Raw genomic sequence first — 24496 nt, 5'->3', positions numbered from 1 at the left:
TGGTGTTGGGCCAAGGCCCCACTAGATCACAATGAAATGTTGTAAAACGGGTTTGCTCTTTGGTGCTGGTCTGCCCTAAAGGAACCTGTTTCGCGGCTTTTCTGGCCTTGGATCGGCGGAAAGCGGCACAGCCGTCAATGGCTGCAGCAATGTGTTGGTGCATATTGGGCCAATAGAATCGTTTTCGGGCTTGTAGATACGTTCTATAACGGCCCAAATGCCCAGCTAGTGGATGATGGTGCAGGCACCGTATTACTTCAGGGATTAAATTAGCAGGGATACACAACCTGTTGCGTTCATCCTCGCCTTGTCCAGCCTTGAGATACACAACCTGATCCACCAGGTCTAGTTTTGGCAGCAAGGTGGCATACCTTCTGAGATTGGCGTCAGTTATTTGGCTCACGTCAGGCGTGGATTTCTTTGTCACCCAGGTAATCACGGCACTCAATGTCGGGTCCTCCATTTGCTTGCTCGCCATGTGATGGGATTTGGTAAGTGATTCATGCGTCTGGTTGCTGAATCCAGGGTCATCTTCTCCAACCATCACGTTGTCCTCAATGTCTTGCGACAACATTTTTGAAGTGAGTTGCTCTTTTTGGGGGAGCGGTTCGCAGCGACACTGGGATGGATATTCCAGAGGCTCGTCAACTTCTGAAAATGTAGGACTGGAGGGACGCGGGGGAGGTAAAAAATCGCAAAATTCTGTGTCTGAAGGGGGCATCCCGCCAACTAATGTACCGATGGAACCTGATTTTGGGGTTTTGATATTACATCGGTTCAGAAAATCTTTGTCTACGTCCGTAAGAACCTCAGGTTCTTCCTCAAGACCTGGATGTGGGTATCTTGACATGGCGTCTGCATTGGCATGTTTCTTGCCTGGGCGATGTTCTATTTCAAAATCAAATTCTTGCAACTTGTCCGACCATCGCAGTATCTGCCCGTGCAGCACCTTGGAGGTCATCATCCATTTAAGGGCTTGATGATCAGTATGAATAAGGAATTTGCGCCCAAAAAGAAAATAGCGAAAGTGCTCAACAAAATGTTGTACCGCCAAAAGTTCCTTCTTGGTGACTGGATATTCCCTTTCGGCTTTGTTTAAGGTGCGGGAGGCATATGCTATTGGACGGACGGTATTGTCTGGTTGCTTTTGTGAAAGCACTGCCCCAATAGCCAACTCAGAGGCATCAGTGTCAAGAATAAAAGGGTTTTTTGAGGTGAAATTAGGTTGCGCCAGAATTGGGGAGGAGCTCAGGAGGGTCTTTAGCTTTTGAAATGAATTTTCCTGCTCGGCTTCCCATAGGAACAGAGTTTCTTTTTGCGTTAGTCGTCGGAGGGGTTCAGCAAGGTAGGAGAAATCCTTGATGAATTTGCGGTAGTAACCGCACTTGCCGAGGAAGGTCTGTACCTCCTTTATGTTTCTTGGAGTGGGCCAGTCCTTGATGGAGCGCACATTGCGGTCATGGGGTAGCATAGTGTTATGGGAAATCTGGAATCCCAGCCATTCAGTCTCTTTCACAAATAACTTTGATTTTTTGGGTGCGATTTTAAGATTAGCTTTCTCCAGCGCATGGAGCAGTCTGGCAAACTTCCAAAGCCCGTCTCGGAAATCTTTACACCCAATTAAAATGTCATCAAAGTATGCCAATATTTCTTCGTTTTCCACTAATGGGCCCAATACTTTTTTCATCAATCTCGCATATACTGTTCCTGAGTTTTTGGGCCCAAACGGCATTCGGTTGTATGAATAGAGTCCCTCGGTGGTAACAATGGACAGCTTGTCCCTTGATGATTCGGCCACGGGCACCGCAAGGTAGGCGCCAGCTAAGTCCAACGTAATGAACAAAGCAGCTTGTGGGAGGACGTTGTTGGCTAATTGCTCCAGGTTGTGTGCCACGGGGAAGGCATCGCGCTTGGTAACATCATTGAGTCGTCTGTAGTCAACAGCGTACCGATAGGTATTGTCTTTTTTCTTCACAGGCACCACAGCCGACGCCCACTCGCTGTGACTTGGAGAGACAATTCCTCGATCAATGAGTTCTTGGAGGGTTTTGCGAAAGTCACTTTTCATTGCCGGTGTCATCGGCCTCACTTTGTCACAACGTGGTGTGGTGTCACCTGTATCCACTATGAACTCCATGTGGTGGGTGCATCCCACATCATATTTGGACCTGGAGATCACTCCATTGAACCTGACGAGAAGAGCCTATGTGAGTGCCTTCTCGTCCTTCTGTAGGTTTGGATTATTCCATAGCCCATCACCAAACAGGGACCGGACTTCTTGGCTTAGTTCCGCTCGTCGTCGGGTGCTATCCGTTGGTTCGCCAACCATTGCCAATAGCTCCCGACTGTATTGCTGGAGACTTGTATTTGGTTTAAATACCCCGTGAGGGAACGTCTGTGTAGCACTTTTTCCTTGGGGAGAGGACGAACTTTGCGTGTTTTCGGCACTACACGGCTTCCGCGTAACATACACTTGCTGCGGCTTTTGCGCTTCTTTGTCCTTAAGCGGCTTTTCCCCGACTTCCTCCTGAGGTGGGTGTTTTTGCGTCCCTTGGACACAACACGGCTTCCGCCCATCTTTGACTAGATGGGGCTTGTCACTTTTCTGCACGTCACTCTGTAAGCCACGGGTTTGCGTGTTGGGCGACAGGGACGGCTGCCACTCCTGAGATGGAGCTTGGCGAAGTGCGCCAACCAAAATGCCGAATTTGGCATTGGCAGGCACCTTCCGTGGTTCCGGGTTGGTGTTGCATATCACCACCCAGGAATCACTGTGATAAATAGTTGACACATCACCTTCCAACTTCCGTTGAGATAAATACTCACTATTGGGTATGAACACACACACTTGGTGGGCACGTAACACTGGATGACAACACTTGGTGGGCACAAGCACTTCTGTATGGGGTTCCACCGTGAAGGCGCATGCACTAGTTACTGTTTCCATGAAGAAGTCAGGGTCGTCGTCCTCTTCACTGACGAATTCCTGTGCAGAATACAGAGGTACCTTGTGCCCATAGGGTCCAATATGAGCTGTGGCTGTTGTCAGATTGAGCGTCACGGCCATCCACTGCATGGTTTTGGCCCCAACAATGCCTGGGGTCCCCAGCTTGTTGACTAGCAGAAAGCAAGTGGAATAAGGGACTTGCATCCCCTCGTACAGCACATCCAATTTCGTCTGTCCCTTCAACATTTGGATGGCCTTCCCTGACAGGGAGGACAGAACCGTAGTGATGGTGTCTTCAGGCCTCCATTTGCGGCTAGCGTCTTGGCAATGGAGCAACCAGTCCTGAAATCCCCCAGTATTCTCTCCATCATATTCTCGGATCTTCACGCCCGAGGGCCTCTGAATGTTCTTCTCCGCTCTTCGTTCTTCTTCGCGGGTCCTTTCATCAAGGATTCGTTCTTCATCTCGTCTCCGTGTTGCTCTCGCCTCATTGAGCAATTCTTCATCACGGGCCCTGGCGGCTATTCTCTCTTCATTGATACTTTCCATGAGAGTCTGAAGAGCCATGGCCAGGACCTGCACGGTTTGGTTTTCTTGCTCCATCGTGTGAGTGGTCTTGCTGGTTCCTTGGTCCTCTGGGTGAATAAGCAATGCTCAAGAATACGTCTGTTGGGCAACGGCACGTGTCTGTCTTGTCTGCTTGCTTGTCTTGTCCTTCACTCGCAGAGGATCCTACCGACTGCGCCAATTTGTAGCAATACTGATTCCGAATGGGTTCCACGGTCGTGGGCAATCAGCTTGGGAGCAGAGCTACAAGTACCCGATGATTCTATAGGATCGTGTGGTCTCGTGACTGGAATAAATAACGACGGGAACGGAGTTGTATGAGCCTTGGGAACTTATCCTTTATTTCTGTGTGGTGTTTGGTTGATGTGAGGACAACAGATTATGAAAGGGGAACTGAGTCTTGCTAGGGTACCAATTATGAATCAAAGTTACTATGACTGTATAGGAACGCCAATAATAGCTCTGAACACAACTGCCTCTAGAAGTCGAGTTGGTTTCAGTGCACAATCCCTTCTTCTTATATACATGTGGTTTGTGGCATAAGCTCGCTACAAATATGGGGGGCCAGCTGTATGACAACATGATATGTTTATGCAATCTTGCGTACTTTCACGTCGTACTATCACGTTGTACTCCAGACGAGTTGTGCACTAGCTCGCTACAACATATGGGGGGCCAGCTGTATGACAACATGATATGTTTATGCAATCTTGCGTACTTTCACGTCGTACTATCACGTTGTACTCCAGACGAGTTCTTTGTCCTTGGTGGCTTTTTAAGGAAGTGTCTGGGCATCACGGTCGTTCATCGTGACTGGACACTTCATATCAGGTGGATTGATGGTTCGGCATCAATTCCACTACAATATCCTGCAAAATGTGGTCACTATCCTAGTCTAAATGCGTCGATCAAAGTTGACCTCTACTCTAGAGTCTAACTACTGATTTCTGTTACAAGAGTGATGAACTTTAGATACAGTTGCATACAAATCACTTGCTACCTCTACTCCCTAAGATGCCAGCACGATCTCGGTCGTCTGGGAAATCTAGGCTACTCTTCAAGGCAGACTGTACAGTTCAATCTACTTTATTCATCACAAACACACCGCCTCTCAGCTGTTTTGCTCCAGTAAGAAAAGTGGGGGAATTGTAGGGGCCAATGGAAAAGGGGACATGCGCATTTGAAATCAATGAATTAATAATTACTGCTCAATGTCTGGCAAGATGGTCCAACGGAGATGCTTGGATGACGTCCATTGACGGGATTGAAGGTCCACTAACAAAGTGACAAAGTGCTTTACTCAGACTCGGCACTTCCCAGGTCCTCTTGCTTTTCTGCACGGCTTCCTGGTTTCCTACTCCCATATGATGACGATCTCTATCCTTCGAAACAGTTCCCACTTTTTGGCACCACAACAATGGCGATGTCCCAGCACTTAACAATGGCAGGTGTGTTTCCTTGGAGAGGTTCAAAAACTGACTTCTCTCCTCGAGCTCCAAATTGAGGCTTCTGTCCTCGATGAAGGGTGATGCGTGACTGTGCTCTCCTTGAGCGCAAAAATGTGACTCTGGTTCTAACACATTCCACATTGGATCTGAGAGGGTTGTGATAGGCGGTTGTGGTAGACGGGGATTTCCTGTTTCTCCTCCCTTCAAACATGTAGCCGACATTCCTCACCCATGGCTATAGCTGGGCTGACCAGACCATTGGGTACTGGAGCTTTTCCTTGGTGATAGGAACAATGTAGAGATTGATTCACACTGAATCACAAAGCTCTTTGATACAACCGGTTCCAGCGACATTGTACATCTATGACCAAGGGCTGGAGGAGCTGGTTATGATGGATCACGACGTCGCTACGAGCATTAGGCTGGCATTTGGTCGACATCTGACCAACAAACGGACTACACGATGGGCAATCCAACAACTTTGTGGTTTTCCCAAGATCATAATATACATTTTCTTAAAATTTTGATAAAACCCGTTCCGGGAGCAATCATTCATCCTGTACATCACTCATCCATATCATATTAAGATGATGTACGCGATTGTGGACGGAACAGGTGCCGATTTCATTTCATTCCTGTTTTGGAGCTCGCTGAGAACAGACGCATTTAGTTTGCTCTCGTTCTTATCTCCCAGGAATTTCGAACCAAGTTGTGGTTTTCCCAAGATCATAATATACATTTTCTTAAAATTTTGATAAAACCCGTTCCGGGAGCAATCATTCATCCTGTACATCACTTATCCATATCATATTAAGATGATGTACGCGATTGTGGACGGAACAGGTGCCGATTTCCAACGTTGCAACTGTTGTAAAACTCTGATTAATAGGATATATTCAGGAGATATGTACTCAACTAGGTCCTGTCGACAACTGCCGTAGTCGTACGTTTATTATCCTAAACACACGAAGATCAAAAAGAGCGCTTGCTACATTTGCATAAGCGCGCTCGAACCAGAATACATATATATTATAAGGTTCTGTGATCCATTACGTCCCGCTTCCGAAGGTATTTCACAACATCCCTCCCATATTTCAAAAATGCAGACGTGGCTAAAATAGATAAACATATAACATGTACAAAAATCGAACAGAACTATGGCTTTTCCGAAAATGAAGGGAGAAGAGCGTAAGTTGATATGCCATATCTACAAAATAGAAACAGTATCAACATGAGTACCGCAAGAGTGGTCAAGGTACATAATGAGTAGAGTAAAAGATAATGCTTGAAGGGCCTAGAATGAAAGGGTAAGAAGGGGTCATGTATTGTTACTGGCCGATCGTAAGCTGAAATATCCAGGGATTTATGTTGTAGGGAAGTGAATTTGCTGGCCAAAGAAAAATTGAAACCTGAGAATATTGGTTGGAAGATAATGTTTTCGGGGTCATTTACAAAGTTTGGCAGAAAGAGAAAATTTTGTCCTACACATTGACAATGTGGGGGTATGTGAACCAGACGTAAAACTGTAAAGATCAAATTAGCCACCACCTGATTTTGACATGAAACGCTAATCGAGGCAACGTCTGGGTAGTACACAAGGAAATCTCTTTTGCCCAGCTGCCAGATGTCGGAATGGAAGCAACTGCATCCAGCCGACAATAAGACAAAATTTAGGAATGATTCTGTGCATAGAGCCCAGAGAGACAAGATCCAAATGTAAGGGGCGCAGCACTTGGACATGGCAGTAATAGGTGCTAGAAATAACTAAGCACTTATTAACTTCAGTCTGAGAAAGGATAACGTATTGTTTACCTGAAATTGCAATGATGTTGTGTGGAAGATAGGATGTCGCCAGTTTAGTTTTGCTTGGGGGCTGCAAGAGGATGGGTGCATGATTGTGTTGGAGAAGAACAAATGGACTACTGATAAAAACAGGAATATGGATAAAAGTGCGGACTGTCCCATTATGAAATACTATAAAACTCAGAGGACAACGAAATGCATTGAAAACACTTTTGGCTGCCAAGGAGTAGTTCTTAGTAGCCGCCTGTGACGAAAGGTGGATAAGTTTGTGCCCCAAAAGTGTAGAAGATAAGAGCAGTGGGGACATTCTCAGATTCATAAAGAGGTGGTCCAAGCAATTAGTGATTTGTTCGACATGAGTAACGGCTCGAATAGTAGACACCAATATGGACATAAATACATGGGTTTTACGGACATTTTGCAGAGTAAATAGCCTTTCCTCATTAAGCACTCGGCGTATCGTTTCGAGATGGTTTGCATTGAGGGATATACGATGCTCGTTGTCGTGCATCACTTGGATCAGATGCTCCTGATTGCTGAGAAGTGTAGCCTCGGACTGAGAAGTAGAATGAGAGTGTCCAGCGATGTATGCTCCAATACCCGTTGCTAATGTAGCAATCGCCAGGCTGGCAATCCCCTGTCTCTTTTCACGGGGCATGGTAGGGACTGAGAAAAACTCCAGATAATTCTCGATATGTTTGAGCTGATCTGTGCAGAGGTCATTTGAAATAGTGAGAGCATGGGTGATAGAAAACAGACCAGCCGACTCATTAACCTTGGTTAGGGTTTCTCGAAACCATGGATACAGATAACACACAGTTGACAAATCGTCGTAGATTTTCGAGAGCGAGAACTCGATACTGAGATCGGCAAAACCAGATATAGAAAACATGGGGCCGATTTCGTTGAACATTGGAATGTTGGTAGGCTCGGATATATATTGCTCTTGACCGAAAGATAGTTTCATTTCGAGGGAGAGCCTTGCACACTGAGAGATAATGAAAAGATAACAAAGTTCATGATGATTTGCGAACGACTCATTTACGTTTGCCACGGACTTTATACTCCAGGGGATGAGAGGGTAATGAAATATCTGGAATAATAGGCCCAGCGGATCTGGTAGCGCGCCGGGGGCCTAGGATTTGGTCAGCCATACAAGTGGGTTCCGTCCTTGCTTCTGAGGCGCTCGGGGCGTTATCGAATTCCTTTCGGGTGAAAGCCTGGCGTATTCTTTGAAAGCCGGCCTTTAATGGAGATTGTGCCGGAGAACGACCGGGTACAATTTTTGTCTGCTCAGGTGAATTGACGTTCTCACGGTCGTCAGTCTCAGACTCTGTGTCCAATACTGAATTGTGAGACGAAAGAGGCGGCTCATCACTTTGAATTTGAGGAGATCGAGAGTCATCAGATAACTCAGCAGGCTTAGTATCAGAAAATGGGGAATATAAATGCGCCTGCCCTTGGAAATACTTCTTACTTTGAAAACAAGAGTTCCGCTTTTGAACACGAACGTTCGATTCCCTCCCTTTACTAACGGGATCCGCAGAATTGTCCAACATGAAAGCCGGCTTTACGCGATTGATATGAACCGAGAAAGCCTTTCCCTCGTGAGAATAACGAACATTTGTGTCATTTGCTGTGAGGGCTAAAAAGGGTCCCGAATATAGCGGGTGAAATTTGGGAATCCTGTACTTTTGAGAAGGCAACGTTCGAACATAAATGTGTTCACCCGCGGAAAACCCTTGTTGGGCCGTAGAATGCTGCTTGTTGAAAGATGATTCATATTTCTCTTTATAAATGAGATTGTTGGACAGCGCTTCTTTACGAGAGAAATGCAACCAGGAGAGGTTGTCGAGGGCCAGATTATCTGAGTAATCAAGATATAAGTCATTGGCGAAAAAGGGCATGCGTGCGTCCATCCCAAAAGTCAAATGAAAGGGCGAGAACTTGGTTGCCTTTGATACAGAGGTATTATAGCAAAATTGTAGACTCGGGAGATATTCTTCCCAGTCCAGAAAAGGCGGTTCAAGTACCGCTTGAAGATAGCGCTTCATAACCTTTTTGAACAATTCGGCAGAACTATTGCTCTCGGGATGATAAGCCGACGTTGTGTTGTGAAAAATATTCAGCTTCTCGCATAAACACTGCATCAGCTTGCCCGTAAATTCTTTGCCTTGGTCTGATATGATAGTATGGGGGGTTGAAAAACGGAGAACCCATTTCTCAAAAAACTGATTTGCCACTGTTTTGGTTTCCTTATTTGCAATGGCCGTGACTTCAGCATATTTTGTAAACGAGTCGGTGATAACAAGAACGTACTTTTTACCGCTATTGGAAGTCAAGAGGGGGCCAAAAAGATCAACATGGACTCGATAATTGGGAGTGGGGCGTTGTGGCAATGGGTGTAAGGGTGATTTTGGTGGGTGATTATAGGGACGGGTGGCTTGGCATGACTTGCAATACTGGATATGTGTTTTGATATCTCGAGACATAGAGGACCAGTAATAGGAGTTGATAATGCGTTCATGGGTCTTGAAAATTCCCATGTGGCCTCCAGCCAAGCTGTTATGCGCTGCCGTTAGAATTTGTTGATGAAGCGAAACAGGGGCGAAAATCGCAGGGGTGGAACGTCCAACATAATACAGGATGCCGTTTCGCAAAGATAATTTTCGCCGTATGCGATTGAAATGGGAAGATGATAAAGTGCCAAGGGGCTGGGAGAGATCAAGTTTGAGCTGAGAAATAAGCTCATCTTTGTTTTGGAGAGAAATAAGATCGTCATCAGAAAAGTCAATGGCACTGATAGGATTTCTTGAAAGAAAATCTGGGACAGGGTGGTCCTTGCCGGGTTTGTAACAAATACGAAAATCATACTCAAGCATGAGTTGCTGTAAACGGTTAAGTGTACGGGTGTGCACCTTCGATAGTTTTTCCAGGGGTCGATGGTCGGTGTATAAATCAAACTTGCGACCTCGTAGATAGACATCAAAATGTGATATACCGAAACAAGCAGCTGTGAGCTCCAATAAGTAAATGGAGTAGTTCTTTTCATGCGAAGAAAGACCACGGCTCGCAAAGGCGATAGGGCGTGGAACACCATCATGTCCTACTTGGACAAGACATGCCCCAAGGCCACCTGGGGTGTCGTCAGAGCCTAAAGCGGCGTCTACAAGTAAAGAATACTCTAACGATGGGTTGGGATAAGCCAAAACAGGGGGGGATGTGAGAGCAGTTTGCAATTGCTTGAAAGCTAAGAGCGCTTTCGGCGGGAGAGGACCAGAGGACCAACCAGAGTCTTTTCGCATGAGTCTGGTCAAATGTTGCGAGATAAAACTGAAATTTGTGACTGATGCCCGAAAATAATTACAGAGACCGATAAATTCTCGTACTTGTCGTACGCTCGAGGGTGGTTTGAAATCTTTGATAGCTTTGGTCTTATCTAGACCAGGCAAAATGCCGTTGCTGGTTAAAGTGAAACCAAGATATGGGACATTAGACTGTCTAAAGAAACACTTTCTGAGATTAAGTTTAAGATTGTTAGCACGGAGCCGATTAAAACAAGATTGCAAGTCTGCTATTTGTTGCTCATGTGATTTAGAGTGACATAAAATGTCATCCTGATAAGTGATGCAACTGAGGCCTCTCATAACAAAGTCCATAAGACGGCCGAAACTGGCCGAGCATCCTTTAAGCCCAAAAGGGCTCACATTCCATTCAAAAGACCCGGGACCCAGTATGGTGAAACACGTGTACAGTTGAGATTTCTTTGCAAGTGGAAGTTGCCAATACCCAGAAGTAAGATCTAAACAACTAAATATCTTACTTTCTGCTCTACCAATCTCATCAATGCAGTCCTGCACTTCTCGGCCGCTATATTTGTCGACGTGAGATTTATCATTTAATGCTCGGAAGTCAAGCACAGGACGTAAGGTTCCGTCTTTCTTTGATACGCATAAAATAGGACTGTTGTATCGAGATTTGGAGGGTGACACTACTCCCAGTTCCAGCCATTTGTTGACATTTTCAATAAGGGCAGATCTGTGTTGATTGGAGATAAGAAATTGCTTGACATATACAGGTTCTTCGTCGGACAACGCAAAAGAATGTTCGAAAGTAGGAGTCCGCCCTAGATCATGCTGTCCCTGGCTAAATACATCATGATTGGATAAGATAAGTTTCATATACAAATATTCTTCTTCGGGTGACATATTCTTGAGTTTGTCAGACATTGAATTAACCAAAAAGTCATGTTTTTCACGAGAAGGTTTGAGGGAAGTTGGAGCCGATGCAAGTGGAGGAGAATTCTCATTAAGCTTCAATTCAGAAATCGCACTCATTTCTACTCGTTCCACACGCCCCAAATAAGATTGCCTCGGGATGACAATATCTATGTCCAAAAGGTTGTCGACCATAATTCCACTATGCCCATTAACGTCAAGAGTCACAAGACCTGGGTGACCACATATCAGGAATCGAGAACTGGACACAGAAGTGAGAGCCAAACCTGCCCCTCGTCCCTTAAGACCAGGTTGAGCAAAGGCTTGGACAGGCAGAAAAACTGATGAGTTTGCCGGTATAAAGGTCTCTTGACGACTCGTAAGAGACCCAATNTAAGACCAGGTTGAGCAAAGGCTTGGACAGGCAGAAAAACTGATGAGTTTGCCGGTATAAAGGTCTCTTGACGACTCGTAAGCGACCCAATTGTCCACAAAGAAGTGCTGGCATGAGGAATGCTGCCAAATAAAAGCTCACCGGACATGGCATTGAAACTCAGGCCATGGTGGCATATGAAGTCATTTCCAAGAATGAGCTGAGAGGAAATATTTGAGACGACATGAAAAGGATTTCCAACAATTCGACCCATAACGGTGATATTTATCTCGTAGATACCAGAACAAGATAGTTTAACACCTGATACCCCTTGCAACACAACACGTTGCGACAACTTCAAGGGTCGGAGATGAACAGGAATCTTGAGAAACACTTCTTCACTGATTACAGAAAGAGAAGCCCCAGTGTCATAGAGTCCATCAACAATATGCCCGCCGGGCAAAGAACAAGATACCGACGGTCTTGGGGAATTAGATATTGATAAAGCACTATATACCGATGCTAGAACAGAATTGCCATAATCAGCAATCCGACAGGAAGACGGGACCGCAGGTCCTTCCACTAGTTTGACGAACGAAATCCATCGTAATACTTGTCAAAGGCAGCTTCATCGTTGATAGTGCCTACCGTGTGTGAGCCGGCGGGAAGGCCATTGTGATTGGGTGTTTGGAGACGCCCTCGGGGAAGCTTATTGAACTCATCCTGAGTTAACACAGCATCGTTTATGGTCATCCGCCATTTGCCCTCCGATCACTCTGAAATTCTTTTTCGGCATTCATTGGCCTTGTGGCCAGGGCAAAGGAAAAAGTAGCACGAAATGCCCGTGGTCCTTTTCGTTCCATCCATTGGCTTCGTTTTTTCTTTTGAGCTGTTCCCGTGCTTGGATTGACCTTGTCGAAACTTTCGAATAAGAGCAATTTCTGTTGGGGAGAGGCCATTGTCCTCCGATTCTTGTTGGACAGGGTGCACTTCGGCAATTGTATGGCGGGACCGTCCTTGCATCTGGGCCTGCTCAGAAAAACGAGCAGTAGCCACCATTTCTTCAAGAGTTCTGGAGTTGTTCTAGGTGACATCCTTCAGCAAGTCGTCTTTGAGACCCAACAGGAAGAAGAAAGCCATGTGATATTTTAAAACCACCTGGATCACACTTTGCCGGTAGGCCACTAATTGTTGGGTGTCAGCAGCAAACTGGGCTGATAGAAATTCGTCATCCAAATCCTCAACGAACTTGTTATATTCGACCTGAATTCGGTTCAGATAGTGTGGGACCAGTTCATTGCTTCGTTGGGAAAACGAACGCAGAATATCAACTTTATCACTGGCATTGACAAATGTCGCAAACTCAGCTAACAACTTTAGCTTGAGTTTTATCCACGAAGTCATGTAAGGTTCGTCTCCCTTGTTAAGGTACCACATTCCAGCTGGCGTTCCAGGTTGAAGCATCAACTGAGCACAATTTGCCGCTTTGGGGTCGTCCCACTTGTTGGCGGCTGAGATCCGCTCAACTCGTCTAACCTAGTCACGTACGGTGTACATTTCTTTGGAAGAACCTTTCTCTCCAGTGTAATGCGAATTCACGGGATACCCAGAATACGGGGGTATACGGAAATGTTGTGAGGATCCAGAAGGAGCCTCCTTTTGAGCATTCTCTTCAAGGGGGTGTTCCTCATCACTCAACATATTGAAAGAAATTAGAAATTCTTCTTCTTCGGAAAAGATCCCTTCCTCAGGAATCCGGGTATCTTGATAACGCGGAAGCTGGATTGCCTCGTCGGAAAATCCAGAGTCCCTCCCCTTCATACACAAGAGGGAGCCAAAGCAGAAATAAAACAGAAAAGACAGAAGCAAGAAAATCGAGCTGCCACCAAAGTTGTAAAACTCTGATTAATAGGATATATTCAGGAGATATGTACTCAACTAGGTCCTGTCGACAACTGCCGTAGTCGTACGTTTATTATCCTGAACACACGAAGATCAAGAAGAGCGCTTGCTACATTTGCATAAGCGCGCTCGAACCAGAATACATATATATTATGAGGTTCTGTGATCCATTACGTCCCGCTTCCGAAGGTANCTCCAGTGTAATGCGAATTCACGGGATACCCAGAATACGGGGATGTACGGAAATGTTGTGAGGATCCGGAAGGAGCCTCCTTTTGAGCATTCTCTTCAACGGGGTGTTCCTCATCACTCGACATATTGAAAGAAATTAGAAATTCTTCTTCTTTGGAAAAGATCCCTTCCTCAGGAATCCGGGTATCTTGCTAACGCAGAAGCCCCTCCCCTTCACCTTCATACACAAGAGGGAGCCAAAGCAGAAATAAAACAGAAAAGACAGAAGCAAGAAAATCGAGCTGCCACCAATGTTGTAAAACTCTGATTAATAGGATATATTCAGGAGATATGTACTCAACTAGGTCCTGTCGACAACTGCCGTAGTCGAACGTTTATTATCCTAAACACACAAAGATCAGAGCACTGTGCAAAAAGTTGATATTTGTCGAGATATAGAAAATACAGCACCCATCGAAAAATTATATAATTGGAACAAATAGCATAGGCAATATAGTAACCAAAGTTAGAATGGGATCCAAAATCATGGAGCTCTTTGTCCTGAATGCGACCACAGATCCAGCAAATTTCGGAAAACAAAGGGTCGTTAAATATTTCCGAAAACTATATGGTCTATGGTCGTATTCAGTTCATTTGGCTCCATGCAAAAGGACCTACGTTTGATTTTGGTTGGTATTTTGCCAATCTTATTTGTTCCAATTTTTGAACTTTTTGATGGATCCTGTAGTTTCAGTGTCTTGATAAGTCTTAACCACAAGCAGAGTGTTCTAACCAAAAAAAAACGGGCGAAAAAAAAATCCTAAACTTGCTTGGGCTATGATCATATTCAGCTTTTAGGGCTCCATAGAAAATTGGCTTTAGATATTTACAATGAAAACTGAGAATATTAAATTGTAGCTTATAAAAATGGATAGCCAATGCAGTACTTGTAATGACATTTAATCGCATTCCAAAATTGATTGACACATGTCTGGCAATTGTTCATAAAAAGCCATGAAGATTTGATTGATTGAGGCGAGGTGAAAGCGCAAATGTCATGAAGCCTTGAATTATCATGATTATATCTCGTATATCCGTCATGTCTTTTTTTAGTAGCTGAATATCAGCTAGATTTGGGAATATCTTTTCATTTATTTGAATATTATTCCTCACAATTGTGGTTAGGACAGACATGAAACAAAATTGATCTAAAGTCGATCATCCTGTTACTTAGTCTTAAACACAATGAAGTTGAGTTTGCGGGGGATCTTATTGTTCGTTCTTCTCATATTCTTCATCAATTATTACATTGGGTATTTACGGATGGAACAATCGAGTCACCTCCTAAAATTTGCCTCATCATTCATTCCGAGTTACTATACACAGCGAGGAGCACAAAGCGGAACCACAAATTCAACGGACTTAGCTAAATTCATGCGAAGCCGTGAAATTCTTTACGAAAAACGGCGTAAACGTGTTAATGACGTATGTCTAAAGTATGGTCAAGATCTTCACCGCAGAGATGATCACATAGCAGGTAGCTTTATGGTTTCCGAAGAGAATCTTATTGCATATTGCCGAATGGGCAAGGTAAAGTAGACCTTTTGAAAATTTTAAAAATCACAGCATAACATCAAAAAAGTTGTACTCATAAGGTGGGTNACTCCCTAAACCTTTTCATCAAGTTCAGATTCCATTTCCAACAATCATAAGATTGCCCGCAATAAGAAGCTTGAACAGAGTGAGTTGAGTTGATAGCGTGCATAACTTGCATCATCCGGAAAGCTTGGAACTGGTCTACATTTCTTTAATTTTTGAGTCAGGTGCATTTTAACAACAGCCAGGATCAATATTACTATTGTTACTGTCCTTAGTTTCATGGCTCTGTAAAATGGTGTATGGATCTTGCAAACTAACTTTGGTGTTCCAGATATTTCCAAACGAACATGAACACACACTTCTCCTCGCCAAAGAGGTATCGGAGAATTGTTGCAATCATATTTGCTTGGAGTTATGGATGACAGGCAACATCTGCCACCCCAATTTAGAGCTGGTAAATTGACGTAAGCATATCTTGTTTGTTAATAAACTGTCAAGTTAATTGCCGTATGCCGTATACCACGATTATCTATTGCATAGAGGGCGAGGTATTCAAATAAAGAAATGTATGAGCTATGAAGAGTTGGTATTTATAGCGGGAGAACAAACATACAGAACTATTGAGAACTAGACGAGAAAATAACCGATATGAAACTTAGAGGTTCCTGAGCACAATTCTTCAACTCTTTCCAGCCCCACCTCAGTGGAACTTCAAGGCATCAGCGATGATGTGGAGTTTTCCAGGAATCCATTTAAGCTCAAGTGATCCCAGAAATCGAGCTTAAAATACGTTGAAGACGGGGATTCTCTACCGCGGATAAGTTTGCTCCATTGAAGATTCTGAGTAACGGTTTATGATCCGTCATTACCACAAAGTTGATTCCCACTAAATATAATCGACATTTAATCATGGTCCATTTAATAGCCGTGGCTTCTAGTTCACAAACCGCATAACGGCTTTCAGCGGAGGATACCACCCGTGAACCGCATTGGATAAGGACTATCCTCCCAGATTCCGTTGTTTGGATCAAAGCATATCCCAAACCCTTCAATCTTGAAGCATTGGTCAATAGAGAAGTAGGCAGGACGGGATTGAAATGGGCTAGGACTGGTCCATCTGGATCTGATAGTGTAGCCTTGGCGTGCGAAAAGGCCCTTTCATGTTCCTGGAGCCACTGGAATTCAACCCGAGTACTAAGGAGAGGGCAAAGAGGTTCGAGAATATGAGCCAGATCTGGCACAAACTGGCCCAATTGATTCGCCAATCCGCAAAACGAACTCATGTTGGTGATGTTAGAAGGGACGGGGAAATTTGAAATTGCCGCGTATTTTTCAGGATTTGGACGATTTGGACGCACGCCCCTCTCATTAATAACGAACCCAGCAAAGTGAATTTCAGGTCCACATTTGTAGTGTTATTCCTTATTTAGGTTATCACGGCTTACGCCATGCTTATGCATCATGCTCTCTCGTTCTTCATATATGCTCTCTGTGTATATACGATCTCTTGTATCCATGCCCCAACTACCGTTCAATAAACAGTTTGCAATAGAGCTTCAACCAGAGTACATCGTCTGTCTGTTCTCCACGCGTCCATAACATAACATGGCGCAGTCGGCAGGATTTTGTGACAATTGAGATTGTGAAAGTAGTGAAAATCGTAAGCTACCAAAACATTCAATATTACAGTGAAACTAAAGTGTTAAGACGCGTTCCGTGATAATGACAGCCAACGAGGAAAGTAAGTCTTTAAATGCCTCCCTGAGAGGATACAAAGGACATTTAACCCGTGTGGTGAACAACGCTCAACGATTGTGCGAGTTTGTTGTTGACAAACCTTCTTCTCTGGCGGCAGCAGAGTTGGAAAGTATTTCCGGTGACTTAAAGGATGCTTTCGAAAAGGTGTTGAAGACTCTCTTAAGGCTGCAGGAACTGACACCTGCAGAGTTTGATGCATATGAAGGTGGAATTACAAGTGCAAACTCGTTGTATCAGACCACTCTTCAGAAGCTACTTGCTACGATGGCATCAAACACGGGAACANATCATCATTAAGTATGTTGTAGTAAAACGGCCGTTTCCAGGAACTCCGGAAACCAGTTCCAACGAATATTCTAGAAGACAACTGGACTAGAATACGAAAACGTTTTGGGGATAAACACCTGAAACAGGTTTTTGGCAAAGATCACGTGATGACAAGTGCAAGGATCCAGCTTGCAAAACCCACCAATCAGCAAGCTGGAAGTATCATAATTCGGGGTATTAAGATCGCTATCCGACCGCTGGCTTTTGTTAGAAAGTGCATTGGCAGAGATACCCTGGCAGTTGGTAACAAATGACCCCACCTTTTGTATATAATCACATACCAATGCCCCTAAAAGTTAAGTCCTAATCCAGACTTCAGTGTACAGTGCTCCTCCTTTGCTTAAATAAAACATACTCTTAAATAATGAACGTGTCACATGTACATATCTAATCTCATTGGAGATACAACAAGAATGCGACTACTAAATCAATCATGCACCACTCATTTCTTGAGAGAGGACCGAAACTCTACCACAAACTGCCTCTCTCCCTGTGGGTCATCTGTCCTAGAAAAAAATCCCTTCTCAAATTCAAAGAAGATCTGGATAACTTCCTCCGAACCTTTGCAGACCAACCCTCGATACCTGGGTATCATTGATCAACAAAATCAACTCCATTTCTGATCAGATTAACCTTCGAGCAATTATGTAACCACGTTTTTGTGCCTTGAATCTATCCAAAACATCTGTCTGTGTATAGCAAATGAATTATTATGATAATAGACAGTGTCAGTGTCTTTAGTCCCGTTTTCAATTGAAATTTCATAAAAATCCATTCAGCTAACGTGAAAGATGTTTGTGGCTTTGACAACCAACCTGATCAAACAAAATATTTTTGCATTTGCAGGCTGGCATCAGCTTTTGAAGACAAGATCAATTCTACAAGAGATGAGCGCTTCACATTTTGGCGAAAAAAAATTACAAAGACTTATGGTGACTTGAGCTTCAATTCATTTATACAACACGTTTTGTACGAATTCGAAAGCTCGTGTTCTTTAGCAGATTGCAAAGTCAATCACCATTGGCAGCCGTTCTATGACCAGTGTGGCTTTTGCAACGTTTCCTTTGACGTGATTGGAACCTTGGACGAATTTCAATCTGATATGATTTATATACAAGAACGGCTTCACCGCCCTAATATTTTCAATTTAACTATTCGAGCCAATTCCGCCCTTCAAACATCACAAGAGAGCACAATTCGCGAAAAAACTTTGGAGTATTTTAAGGAATTGAAGAAGGAGCAAATCCGCCTTCTTCTGCATCATTATCAAATTGACTTTGAATTATTTGGATATGAAAGCGATGAATATCAAATAGATATGTAGTTGTAAAATTACTCATGTATTATTGACTTGACCTGACCTCCTAGATCATTGTACTCTCCTCTATCAACTGTTCATTCTCAATGGAGACCTTAATTTTGCTCTGGCAGTTAGCCCATGAAAACACATTTGACAATGACCCTTCTGACAATGAGCCCTCTGACAATGAGCCTTCTGACAATGAGCCTTCAAGCAATGAGCCTTCTGACTGCCCGGGACCTGACGGCATCACGGGAAAATTCTTGAGCAAATGTTCAAATGTGCTTGCTCCAGTGTTTTTTTTACTTAATGCAACGTTCATTTGATCAATCAGAGTTTCCAGAGTGTTTGAAAGTTACCCACACTAGCCCGCTTTTAAAGGCTATTTAAAGGCAGTGACCAGTCAAATCCAATGTCATATCAACCAATTTCCATTATTTCAAATGTCTCTACAGTCCTGGAGAAAATGGTTAAGACTGAATTAGTGGAATAATACCTAATTATACAATAGTGGGGGCATTCTTTGCGTGTACTAGATAAAGTGAGGCTTGAAGAAAGTCGACAAGTTCAAGACACCTTGAATGCGTTCGCCCATTTCATGCCGTCAAGTTTGAAGATAAGAGCGAGGGCTTGCCCAAGCATCTCTTCGCACAAGAGGGCATGATGAAATGGCGAATGCATTCAAGGTGTTGTTGACCAATCAACTTTTTGAGATGTGAACTTGAATAAACTGCATGCAAAGAACGCCACCGCTATTGCATAAACAATTTTCTTTTACAAGAAGCGGTTTTCAAGGTATGATTTTCTCTCAAAAATACACATGCGTCAAGTGATTTGAAATTAGCTCTTGACAAAGTGTTGGGTGCCCTACAAACCCTTAGGAAATTCACCCGGAGGACTTTAAGGCTTATGAACGTGGTATCTTGGACGCTAACTCTAATTACCAAGCCACTTTGCAACTTGTTTTGAGGACCATAGCCTCTATCCACAAACCCCCAATACCAGCTCTTTCTCGAGCTCCATTAGATTAGGTGGCCAACCCAAGCTCTAAACCTAGAGTTAATGACGCCCTCAAGCTGTTTATCCTATCCAGAGACCACACCCCAGAGGAATTGAGGTCATGGGTCAGTAAATTCAAAGCTTTTTATAGCAGCAGCTACCTCGATAAATGTCCGATTTCGGAACAGCAAGCATACTTCAAAGTGTGCATGGATACAAATCTGGAAGAACGCATTCAAGACCAGATTCAAGAAGACTTGAGCAAGAGTTCCTCCTCAAATACCCCTTGTTTGCCAGACGGTTGGATTTCTTTCGATATCAACAAGTCGAAGGCCAACTCTTCACTGACGTCAGCAGAAAGCTTCGATGAAAAAGTGAACTGGCGGACCTACACAAATTATCCGTGGATGACTTATACGTATTTCCTTACATCTGTGCTACGTCAGATCCTTATCTGAAGGAGAGCTTCTTGAAATCAGAACACCCCTCTATCGACGAACTTAATCTTATTGCACGATCATTTGAGGTTACCCAGTCCACTCTTCAAGCAATGGGTGGACTGACTTTACCAATCGCAAAGGTGGTGAGTCACCAGAAAGGCAAGTCTCGCTTCCAAAACAAAAGTGCGACTCATCGTTGTGGACATTCTCCTCATCCGAAACACGAAGTCTGTCCCATGAAGGACGCCATCTGCCATAAGTGCGGAAAACGTGGCCATATTCGACCCGTTTGTCAGAGCAATTGGAAAAGCTCTTTCAATACTTCTAATAAGGCACAGTCAGCCTCAGTTTAAATTGCGCATGTGTCTACGCAAACCAACACCCCCAGCACTCCAACTGAATCCCGCTATACAACCATAGAATTGGAGTGTCTGGCCATTGTTTGGGCTATCCAAAAGTGTCGTCATTTTTTTATGTCAAAGAAACCTCTGACGTAGTGACTGATCATCGACCACTAGCTGGTATCTTCACGAAACAATTGGATCAAGTCCCTAACTGTCTTTTGGAAAGATTTCGCGAAAAATTGACAGATTATCAATTCACCGTGCTATGGGTCAAGGGTAAAACCCATGTCATTGCAGATGCGTTATCACGTGCACCCATCTTCTCAAAGCGTGACGAAGAAGAAATTGCATGTACGCAGAATTTGACGTTGGAAACAACCACTCTGGATCCTACCCTCAACTTTCTCCGCGAGGCCGCTCTCAAGGATGCTTTGTATCTTCAAGTCGTGGCCGCCCTTCGACGAGGCTATAAACCACAGGATTTACCAATCCAACAACCGGCACACCCATTCAAGTCGCTTTGGGACAGTTTGGGTCTTCTACATGACACCAAGCTTTTGGTATTGAACAATGAGCGACCTATCATTCCTCACCATTCTCGCCAACAGATCCTTCGCCTGTTGCATGTGTCCCATTCTGGTGTAGTGAAAACAAGTAAAGCAACGCAGCAGCTCTATTATAGGCCAGGGAAGAACAATGACATTCAAACCATGATTGACGCTTGTGAGACGTGCCAGATTTACAAAGCAAACCAACAGGTGGAACCATTAATCCAAGTGGAAGACGTTTCGAGCCCCATGGAACAGGTCGCCATTGATTTGTTCGAGCACGGCTGTAAACATCTCGTTGTGATGGTTGACAGGTTTTCAGGCTGGCCGTTTTGTGATCAGCTCCCTAATCTCACGACAACTGCTGCGGTCCTCAATATTTTGCGTGATTGGTTCATGCAATGGGGTTTCCCCAAGAAAATTCGAACCGACGGTGGTCCGCAATTCCGTTTAGAATTTGCCCAATTTTGTAAGGACTTTGATGTACTCCATGAGTTGTCATCACCATATAATCCAAGGAGTAATGGACTTGCAGAGAGTGCTGTCAAGTCTGTTAAGCAGCCATACATTAACTGCTTAGGTGCCCATACACCCTTCCCTCAGGCCCTGTCAACTTGGAGGAATATGTCTAGAGCGGATGGTATCTCCCCATCTCAATTACTTCTTGGACGTCGGCAACGTGGTTTTCTTCCGTCCCTTCCGTAGGCCCTTTCACCAATCAACCTTCATGCTGCTGTGGAGAAACGCAAGAGAGACCAACGAGCAATCAAGATTTCATTCGATACCTGGGCCAATCCAATCTCTCTACTTCAAATCGGACAACGTGTCCACATCCAACACCCCATCTCCAAATGTTGGATTGACAAAGGCACCGTTGTTTCTCTACGACGGAACGACAGGTCCTACGAGGTCCGAATGGATAATGGCCGCACCTTACTTCGACACCGTCGATTCCTAAAACCGATTTCTCGCATTGTGTCCCATCATGACTCACAAATGGAAGGCGTTCCCCTTCAGCCTCGTCATCACATTCCAAGACGAAGTGCTCGACTTGCTGCTCAGCTGTAATTTTCTCAGTTTTGATCCAAGCATCATGGGGACAACACCTTCTCAGGAAATTATCGAGCAACCCCAGGATGTGGATCAATCATCTGGTTTCCACGTCGTTGAAGTCCAAATTGGCACAGCTCGTTTAATAAATCAGTTAGCATTGGAGCTCCATCGTGTTCACTTCATTCGCCCCGTTCACTGCACGTCATAACATAACATGGCGCAGGAACACTGTTTTGGTAACACTTGAACATTGATTTGAATTCGTCAGCTTTTAAGCTTTTAAATTCGATCCCATATTCTATTCTACTTTTGATAAATGACTTGTAAAGAGTATGTCTGATTTTGATTGGAATAGCTTGTTTTGGCATGATTAGAGTGAACATAGTTTTCCTGATGCTGTTGCTAGCTATTCGAATGTGTTCTTTCCAGTTGAAATGATCGTCAATCTTAAGGCCTAATAATTTAATGCATTTTCGTCAAATTTTGATCCGACTTGTTGGATAACAGTGCAATTTAAGGTTAAAGTAAAATCAATCTGTACATTACGGGGACTATATATAATCACTTTGCTATTTTTGGCATTTTTGATAAGCTTGTTCAAATTCAGCCAAGTGACTAGATCTTTCAAATATTGACTAGTATCGTTTTTCAATTGATCAATATTGTTACCAAAGTGTTGAATGGTGGTGTCATCGGCAAACATCGTAACATTAATTGGCATTGTTCTAGCTAAGGGCACTCCGCAAGAAAGACCATTTCAACTCGTTGCCGTCTGTCATGTAAACACCCATCCGTCGTGCATTATCTGTTCCATATACATACTTCTTTATCTTTGTCAAGATAACATCGTAATTTATGGTGTCAAATTTTTTAGATCAATGAAAATCCCTACTGCAGCGAGATGCTAATTGAGCTACTGTGTTAGCCCAAATTCACTAAATGTACCGTTGTATGTGCAATACAAAACCAGTACGATGTGAACCACTCTACTCACTGCACCTTGAGTGTTTCATGGTGGAAGCGGTGTTTCATTTTGTGGAAGTAGGAAAGGCAAGGCGTGTGCGGATATCGCGCCAGTGTCTGAAACCCCACGAATAACAAACCTATGTCTTCATCTTTAGTGAGATGCGAGAGAGAGACGGATTCTGGTCCTTTGTTGATCGGGGAGCAGTTGTGGATTCAATCCTCCTGTGGACGCTCCATGGCAGGATGTCTTGGGCGTTAGAACGATCTGCTGGTCTTGAGGAATTGACCCTGGGTTGAATGCGGAAGCGACTATGTCTTCATTCTTTGTGAGATGCGAGAGAGAGACGGATTCTGGTCCTTTGTTGATTGGGGAACAATTGTGGATTCAATCCTCCTGTGGACGCTCCATGACAGGATGTCTTGGGCGTTGGAACGATCTGCTGGTCTTGAGGAATTGACCCTGGATTGAGTGCGGAAGCCACTATGTCTTCATTCTTTGTGAGATGCGAGAGAGGGACAGATTCTGGTCCTTTGTTGATCGGGGAGCAATTGTGGATTCAATCCTCCTGTGGACGCTCCATGGCAGGATGTCTTGGGCATTGGAACGATCTGCTGGTCTTGAGGAATTGACCCTGGATTGAGTGCGGAAGCGACTATGTCTTCATCTTTCTTGAGATGTGAGAGAGGGACGGATTCTGGTCCTTTGTTGATTGGGGAACAATTGTGGATTCGATCCTCCTGTGGACGCTCCATGGCAGGATGTCTTGGGCATTGGAACGATCTGCTGGTCTTGAGAAATCGACCCTGGATTGAGTGCGGAAGTGACTATGTCTTCATCTTTCTTGAGATGTAAGAGAGGGACGGATTCTGGTCCTTTGTTGATTGGGGAACAATTGTGGATTCGATCCTCCTGTGGACGCTCCATGGCAGGATGTCTTGGGCATTGGAACGATCTGCTGGTCTTGAGAAATCGACCCTGGATTGAGTGCGGAAGTGACTATGTCTTCATCTTTCTTGAGATGTAAGAGAGGGACGGATTCTGGTCCTTTGTTGATTGGGGAACAATTGTGGATTCGATCCTCCTGTGGACGCTCCATGACAGGATGTCTTGGGCGTTGGAACGATCTGCTGGTCTTGAGGAATTGACCCTGGATTGAGTGCGGAAGCGACTATGTCTTCATTCTTTGTGAGATGCGAGAGAGGGACGAATTCTGGTCCTTTGTTGATTGGGGAACAATTGTGGATTCGATCCTCCTGTGGACGCTCCATGACAGGATGTCTTGGGCGTTGGAACGATCTGCTGGTCTTGAGGAATTGACCCTGGATTGAGTGCGGAAGCGACTATGTCTTCATCTTTCTTGAGATGCGAGAGAGGGACGGATTCTGGTCCTTTGTTGATTGGGGAACTATTGTGGATTCAATCCTCCTGTGGACGCTCCGTGACAGGATATCTTGGGCGTTAGAACGATCTGCTGGTCTTGAGGAATTGACCCTGGATTGAGTGCGGAAGCGACTATGTCTTCATTCTTTGTGAGATGCGAGAGAGGGACGAATTCTGGTCCTTTGTTGATTGGGGAACAATTGTGGATTCGATCCTCCTGTGGACGCTCCATGACAGGATGTCTTGGGCGTTGGAACGATCTGCTGGTCTTGAGGAATTGACCCTGGATTGAGTGCGGAAGCGACTATGTCTTCATCTTTCTTGAGATGCGAGAGAGGGACGGATTCTGGTCC

The 24496-nt window shown here is 44.3% G+C and overlaps 1 long non-coding RNA gene across 1 annotated transcript; it reads left to right on the top strand.

Annotated features, from left to right (window-relative positions):
* Positions 1-17140: 17140 nt before the first annotated feature.
* Positions 17141-18447, top strand: LOC131892288 (uncharacterized). Its single transcript, XR_009374543.1, has 2 exons — positions 17141-18044; positions 18114-18447. It is a non-coding gene; the product is annotated as an uncharacterized LOC131892288 (long non-coding RNA).
* The last annotated feature ends 6049 nt before the right edge of the window (positions 18448-24496 follow it).

This window comes from Tigriopus californicus, chromosome 12 (genome assembly GCF_007210705.1).
Source record: "Tigriopus californicus strain San Diego chromosome 12, Tcal_SD_v2.1, whole genome shotgun sequence".
Lineage (NCBI taxonomy): Eukaryota > Metazoa > Arthropoda > Copepoda > Harpacticoida > Harpacticidae > Tigriopus > Tigriopus californicus.
This window is presented reverse-complemented; position numbering and strand designations above follow the sequence as displayed.